Here is a 7,011-nt window from a genome sequence, read left to right on the forward strand (position 1 = left end):
CATGTAATAAATACAAAATTGGTATGTATATATATATATATATATATACATACCACATATATATATGTGTGTGTGTTATATATTAGTATATGAATATAGACTTATATTTTATATAAATTGACCAATAAACATGTAAACAAGATATTTTATGTTTCATGCATGGAAACACACACACACACACACATGCACACACAGTCAAAGATCAAGGCTGGTTCTGTAGGGGTCTTCTGTTACTCATCATTTCTTTCCTTTTCTGTTTATGAGAAAAATTCTTTAAGACTATCCTTGATCTCTTGAGTGATGAGGTTTTATTTTTTGCCTGCTTAAATACGAACAATGATAGGAATGGTAAAATGTATTTCCAGTTTCTTTTAGAAGCATTGGTATATAATAACTATTTTTTGAAAAATTATTGAGGTCCTTCTTCACTTTTTCCAATTTTCTAACAGAGCACATTAAAGTGTAAACGGCCTTGGTGGAATTCTGACTAACGACATTTATAAATGAGCTTGTATTCAGCTTTGCAGATTCTAAGACAAAGTGATCTTACTTGGACCAAAGACAACATTTCTGCTAATTAAAGAAAATTAGGTAAGCAAACTAATTGGGTGAGATTTGTTATTTAATCAGTTGTGGGGTACTCAGCAGGTGATGTGTACTGGCAAGGAGAATGAGGAAGATGGATTATGCTAATGAATTAAGATGTTAATTTACAACCCTAATGAAAAAAAATAAATGTTATTCTCTCATTCAGAATGCTAAAGCAAAATAAACATGCTTGAAAAGGAGTATGCACAAGTATAGGGAAAGCATAAGGCTGCTAACTCAACCAAATTTTTTTCAATACTTAACTCCTTGTCACAGAGGAACTATGTGATCAAGGCATATTCACATTCATCTTTGAAAAATGATATCTGGTGAAAAACATTGACCATAAAGAAACTTTTATGAATTCTCTTTCATCTAGTTCAACAAAAAAATCGGTCATGATATTTTGTTACTGTAGTCTATTCTTACAGATCAGTTTTTACACTTACTACATATAACATGATTCAATGAGCGTGTGTGTGTGTGTGTGTGTGTATTCTTAAATAGATATTATAGTTCCTTAATTTTAAAAATGAGATTCTGAAAATAGGTATTGGGCACTGGGATTCAGAAAGGTGCAAACACTTCATGAACACAAATTATGATAAACTGTATTATTTATAGCAAATTATTTATCTTTAAAAGAATAGCTGAAACTAACTCCTTACTAAATAAACCATAGGCTGGAGAAAAGCTCTATTTCATCTAATAAGAAAAGATTAGCCTTGAACTTTACTGATATTACAAAAATAAAGCTATAAGATAAAAAAATCATTTATCATTGGACAGCATTTCCATTCATGTAAGTTACTTCAGTTCCTTGTATGACTATAAAAAATGTATAATGCTTCTTCCATTTCTCAACTAACATATGGATTTTATAGTGATGGCTTAAAGAGAAATTGAATTTAATATTTTAAGAAAATGTTTAGGGAAGGGAGAGAAAGTGCGTGTGTATGTTTGTGCGTGTGTGTGTGTCTGTGAGAGAGAGAGAGAGAGAGATTGAGAGTCTGAGAGAAACAGAGCAAATAAAAGCCGGAGGGAGAAAGAGTGAAAAATATAAAGGGATTTCTGTTTCTCATTGCTTAAAGATAAGGATTATTTTAGCTATTGGGATCTAAGGTCTTGACTAGCCCATCAGTTTCCTATTCCATTTATGATTTCCCACAATCACAGTACCAAAAGAAATATTTTTCCTGATTAATCTTTAAAACATTGTATTTCCTATATTTTCTTACTTAGGGTTTTAAACTAAAGTAGCCAGGTGGAAATGATCTCTATGGAAACCACAGAGTAACACTAAATACTTTAAAGATATCAACATGATTTTTTATTTCCCTTTAGAGTCTATGGTAAACCTACTGTTCTCTGAACCACAGTTAAGAAAAAGGTGGTTTTTGTAACCACAGTAACTTAGAAAATTCATAATTCACAGAAATGTAAGAAATATGGGAAAGGTTCTAATTATTTTTTCCACAGCTGCTACATACCCATAAATTCTCTGTTAAAACAACATGCTAGGGACAGCTGGGTGGCTCAGCAGTTGAGTGTCTGCTTTAGGCTCAGGACATGATTCTGGAGTTTCAGGATCGAATCCCGCATCAGGATCCTGCATGGAGCCTGCTTCTCCCTCTGCCTGTGTCTCTGCCTCTCTCTGTATCTCTCATGAATAAATAAGTAAAATCTTAAAAAAAAAAAAAAGAAAGAAAGAAAAGTTAAAAAAAGAACCAAAACAACCTGCTATGTTGTAGATATCAATTAATAAAGTTCTGTTTGTTATATAAAGTAAAAGATATAGTAAATTCTAATTGCTGTGATACTACAAATGGTATTTTCTCGGGGCACCTGGGTGGCTCAGTTGGTTGAGCCTCGATTTTGTGTCAGGTCATGATCTCAGAGTCTGATTTCAGGTCCCATGTTGTGCTGTGCTCTCAGGGGTGAGTCCACTTGCTCCCCTCCCTCCCTCTCTGTCTCTCCCCTGGCTCACTGCTCTCTCTCTCTCAAAAATTAATTAATTAATTTTAAAAAATCAATCTTTAAAAATACAAAATGGTATATTCTTATAACTCAAGCCTATTCTTTCAGGATAATTAAGTTCAGTACCAAGGGCTTGTGAGAACCCAGATTTAAAACTCACCACTTAATCCTTCTTATCCCTTATTACTTGCCTTTATACTTATACCATTTGCCAACCTACTTCACTACTTTATTCTATGATGTTCTCAAGTATCAGAGAAAAATAATAGCTTGAGTACCAAATCATCTAAAATCTTGTCTTAATAATTCTGAAAGTTATTGGTTCTTTGTAAAATAACTTGCTAATGACTCAGAATTGTTTTAGCTTTACCAAAATAAGTGACGTTTTCTAAAAAAGCCTCTCAGTGAACTATATCTTACTTTTTAAGCTGTGAAAGGACAAATCAACCATTAATTATGCTGGTCTATTCACAGGAGAGAATCTTTATCTTCCTGGTTTTTGACACATAGCAGAACATTTACTTTCTGCTGAAAGTAGAGTATTTCAAGTCATCTATAAAAAAAATAAAATAGTTTTAACTGGGTTATTTACATTTTGTAAGAAAATAGATGGATGTTTTTGTCTATAAGCATCTTTGGAAATGAGCGCTGAGTTACAGAAATTATTGTATACCATACATGCACACATGCACAGAGCCTCAGAATTTCAGTTCTTAATAATGATAACATATGATGAGGACATAAAATATATTACACCATTCTTTAGGTACTTTTTAACCTGAATTAATTTGCTCTTTGCAATAAGCATATGAGTCAGCTATTATCATCCTTACCTTCAGATGAGGAAATCAAGACACCATGATTAAGTCAATCACCCTATGTCATTCAATAGTTAAATGGGTTTCCAAGAATCACAACTCAAGCAGTCTGGCTCCCAAACCAGATTACATAGATGCTTATCAAATTCTGCAGATTTATTTTTAATTTAGGCATATACAGTAGTGTTGAAATTTTATACTAGAATCAGTCTGCTTGAATTAATTCATATCCACAACAAGGATAAAGATGTAGCTGTAGATACATATATACATATGCATGGAGATATAGAGATATAGACACAGGCACTGTTAAGTGTGGGACTTCATTTTGAATTTTTGAGGTGACTAATGTAATTCATCAATTATATTTTGCATACACACACAGGAGGAATAACACCAATGATAAAGACATCAAAGTGTTTTCACTGATGACAGAAATCATAAAAGTAATGCTCAGAATTTTTTGACCTTTGGACATTTTATATGTTTCTGGTCATATTTTAATCTTAATTCTTTATTATTAATAAAATTTCCATTGGAAATGTAGAATCTGCCAATCATTTATTTTAAAAAAAACACAAGAGAATTTACATGGTAAAAATAAGCATCTCTTCTGATTTCATGTGTATATTTTTTTGCAACAACAAATTAGTTAAAACTTGGTAGCAAATAGGAATAAACTAGAACAAAATGCAAGCTATTTTATTTTATTTTATTTTATTTTATTTTATTTAGATTTTATTCATCTGAGAGAGCGTGTAGAGAACACAAACTGTGGAGAGGGAGAAGCAGGCTGCCAACCCAGCAGGGAGCCCCATGCTGCGAGGCTTAATCCCAGGATCCTGGGATCAGGACCTGAGCCAAAGGCAGCCGCTTAACTGAACTGAGCCACCCAGGTGCCCCACAAGCAACTTTCAAGCAACCAAATGCCAGGGTTTCTTCATTACAGCTTTAATAAAGCAAAATATTTGTAACTGCATTCATAGATACTAAGTGCTACAGAAGCCAGCACTGAAAGCAAAACCATCCCATTCAATGTACATTGGACTATATTTAAAATGAGACAAATACTTGTGGTCTTGAGTTTTCTAATGCAATAGGAGTCTGACAATGTAAGTAATAAAGTACCGATGGCCTTCAACTTAACAATGGTTTGACTTATGATTTTTCGACTTTAATATGGTGTACAAGCGCTATGTGTTCAGTAGAAACTCTACTTCAAATTTTGAATATTGTTCTTTTTTCAAGCTAGTGCTGTGCTGTATGATTTTTTCTTGTGACACTGGGGAGTGGCAGCAAGCCACAGTTCCCAGTCAGCCATGGGATCACCAGAGTCAACAATCGACCATTCTGAATCCATACAACCTATCTTTCACTTTCGGTATAGTATTCAATAAAATTCATAAGCTATTCAACGCTTTATTATAAAATTACCTTTTTGTAGATGATTCTGCCCCCTTTAGGATAATGTAAGTTTTCTAAGCCCATTTAAGGTAGGCTAGGCTAGGTTAGGATGTTCAGTAGATCAGGTGTATTAAATCAATTTTCAACTTACAATATTTTCAATTTATGAAGGGTTTATCAGGATGCAACTCCATGGTAAGAAAAGCTAGTTAGGTTAGTGTTTTCAGACTCCAGGGGGGATCGCCGCAGCTTGGGCGGGTCTTCAACTTACACAGTAATCAGCAGCAGCTGCAAAGGATGAATGGAGCTCTGGGAAAGATGCTATGTCTGAGGAATGATACCATTTTTAAGCAAGCCTTTCTTCTTTTAAGGCTCAGGACTTCAGGAGAAAATCTCATCTGTGCTGCAGGTGGCATTCTGCTGAGTACCAGTCAGCGCTACAAGTCAAAGCCTATCCATGGCATTGGAAAATACAAGCAGCTAGTTAAAGCACAGGAGCCCAAGAAGAAGAAGGGAAAAGTGGAAGTGAGACCCTTTAATTTGAGGACAGATTATGAATATGGGGTTTTAAACATTCACCTGACTTCATACGACATGGCCCTGGCAGAGAGGTATGCCCAATATGTTCATCACCTCTGCAGCCATCTATCCATTAAAATTGAGGAAAGTTATGCAATGCCCGCTTCCATGTCCAGCAATGGAAGTGTTGCTGCTGCAGGATCAAGGCAACAAAATGCTCCTGGACTCAGTTCTTACCACCCATGAACGCATGGTTCAGATCAGTGGTTTGAATGCTACATTTGCAGAGATTTTCTTGGAAATAATCCAAATCAATCTTCCTGAAGGAGTCAGATCGTCAGTGAAGGAGCACACTGAAGAAAACTTCAAGGGAAGATTCAAAGCTCAGTCAGAACTAGAAGAACTGTTGGCTAAGTTGAACTAGCTTATTGCAGACCCTTTCATGTCAGGACTGGTGATGTTGAGTGCCAAGGGGAAGATCTTCCTGGGTGCTCAAAGTTAACTGAAGACACCTTTAGATATCATAACTACCCATCCTCATTAGCCAAGAATGCTTCCTTTCTTGTATGGAGGAGTGCTTGCCGATTGTCACCACTTTCCCTTGAGCTAACCTAAGACATCCTTCATCTAATAAAAATCTGTAGCTGAAAAAAAAAATAAAAGCTAATTAACCAAAGATCCCTAGACAAAGGAGATCAACTGATGCAATGCATGGAGGGAGAGTAACACAGAGGAATGCGTAAAAACTGGTACTCAACATGGAAAAGGGCAGGGACCTGTATAAGGTTTGAGCTTCCACTAAAGGAATCTTTCACTAAAGGATCTAAAAAAAGTCAAGGTAGGTTCCAGATTGGTTTCTGCTCCTGAGACAGGATTAGGAGGAGTGAGTTTGATCAAAGGCTGAGTACTGTTAGGAATTGAAGATGGGAGGTAAAGCAAGTCAGAATGTATCATTGGTGAGAATCTCTGGTCTCTCTCAAAGAGGGGCTCATTGGGGCATTTTATGGTTATGGCATGACCGGGGAGAAACAATGTTTCCTACTGACTTTTCTCCTGACCTTAATTCTATCTGTCCCCTAGCCTCATTAACACTGGGACTATTTTCTTTTCCTTTTTCAACTTAAGCTGTTTTTCCAATCTTTCAATGCAGGACATGACCTTACTCTCCCTCTTCCCTTCCCCTTGCTCATGCTCATGCTCTCTCTCTCTCTCTCTCTCTCTCTGAAATAAATAATATTAAAAAAAGACATGAATATACATTTTTCCAAAGATGACATGCAGATGGCCAATAGACAAATGAAAAGATTCTCAACATTACTCACCATCAATCACAAAACAATTGCTTTTAAAGATTTTATTTATTCAACAAAGGGAGACAACACAAGTAAGGGACTGATAGGCAGAGGGGGAGAGAGAAGCAGACTCCCCACTAAGTAGGAAGCCTGGTACAATGCAGGGCTCCATCTCAGCACCCCTGGATCATGATCTGAGCCGAAGGCAGATGCTTAACCAACTGAGCCACTCAGACACCTTCAAAACAAGATTTTTAATTGCAGTTCTTTTTATGTTTACTTGATGAAAAGATAAGAATCATCAATTAGTCTTTTTGTGCGTGATTATATAGAAGAAATAAAACCAGGCAGAGTAAAATACCCATTTTGCCTCAGCTGAAACCAGTCAAAAATAGCTCATCACCTAAAAAGCA

The 7,011-nt window shown here is 35.7% G+C and overlaps 1 pseudogene; it reads left to right on the top strand.

The window, feature by feature from the left end:
• The first annotated feature begins 5,027 nt into the window (after positions 1-5,027).
• LOC144301615 (large ribosomal subunit protein mL48 pseudogene) lies at positions 5,028-5,943 on the top strand (annotated as a pseudogene).
• The last annotated feature ends 1,068 nt before the right edge of the window (positions 5,944-7,011 follow it).

The sequence above is a fragment of the Canis aureus genome, chromosome 30 (assembly GCF_053574225.1).
Source record: "Canis aureus isolate CA01 chromosome 30, VMU_Caureus_v.1.0, whole genome shotgun sequence".
Lineage (NCBI taxonomy): Eukaryota > Metazoa > Chordata > Mammalia > Carnivora > Canidae > Canis > Canis aureus.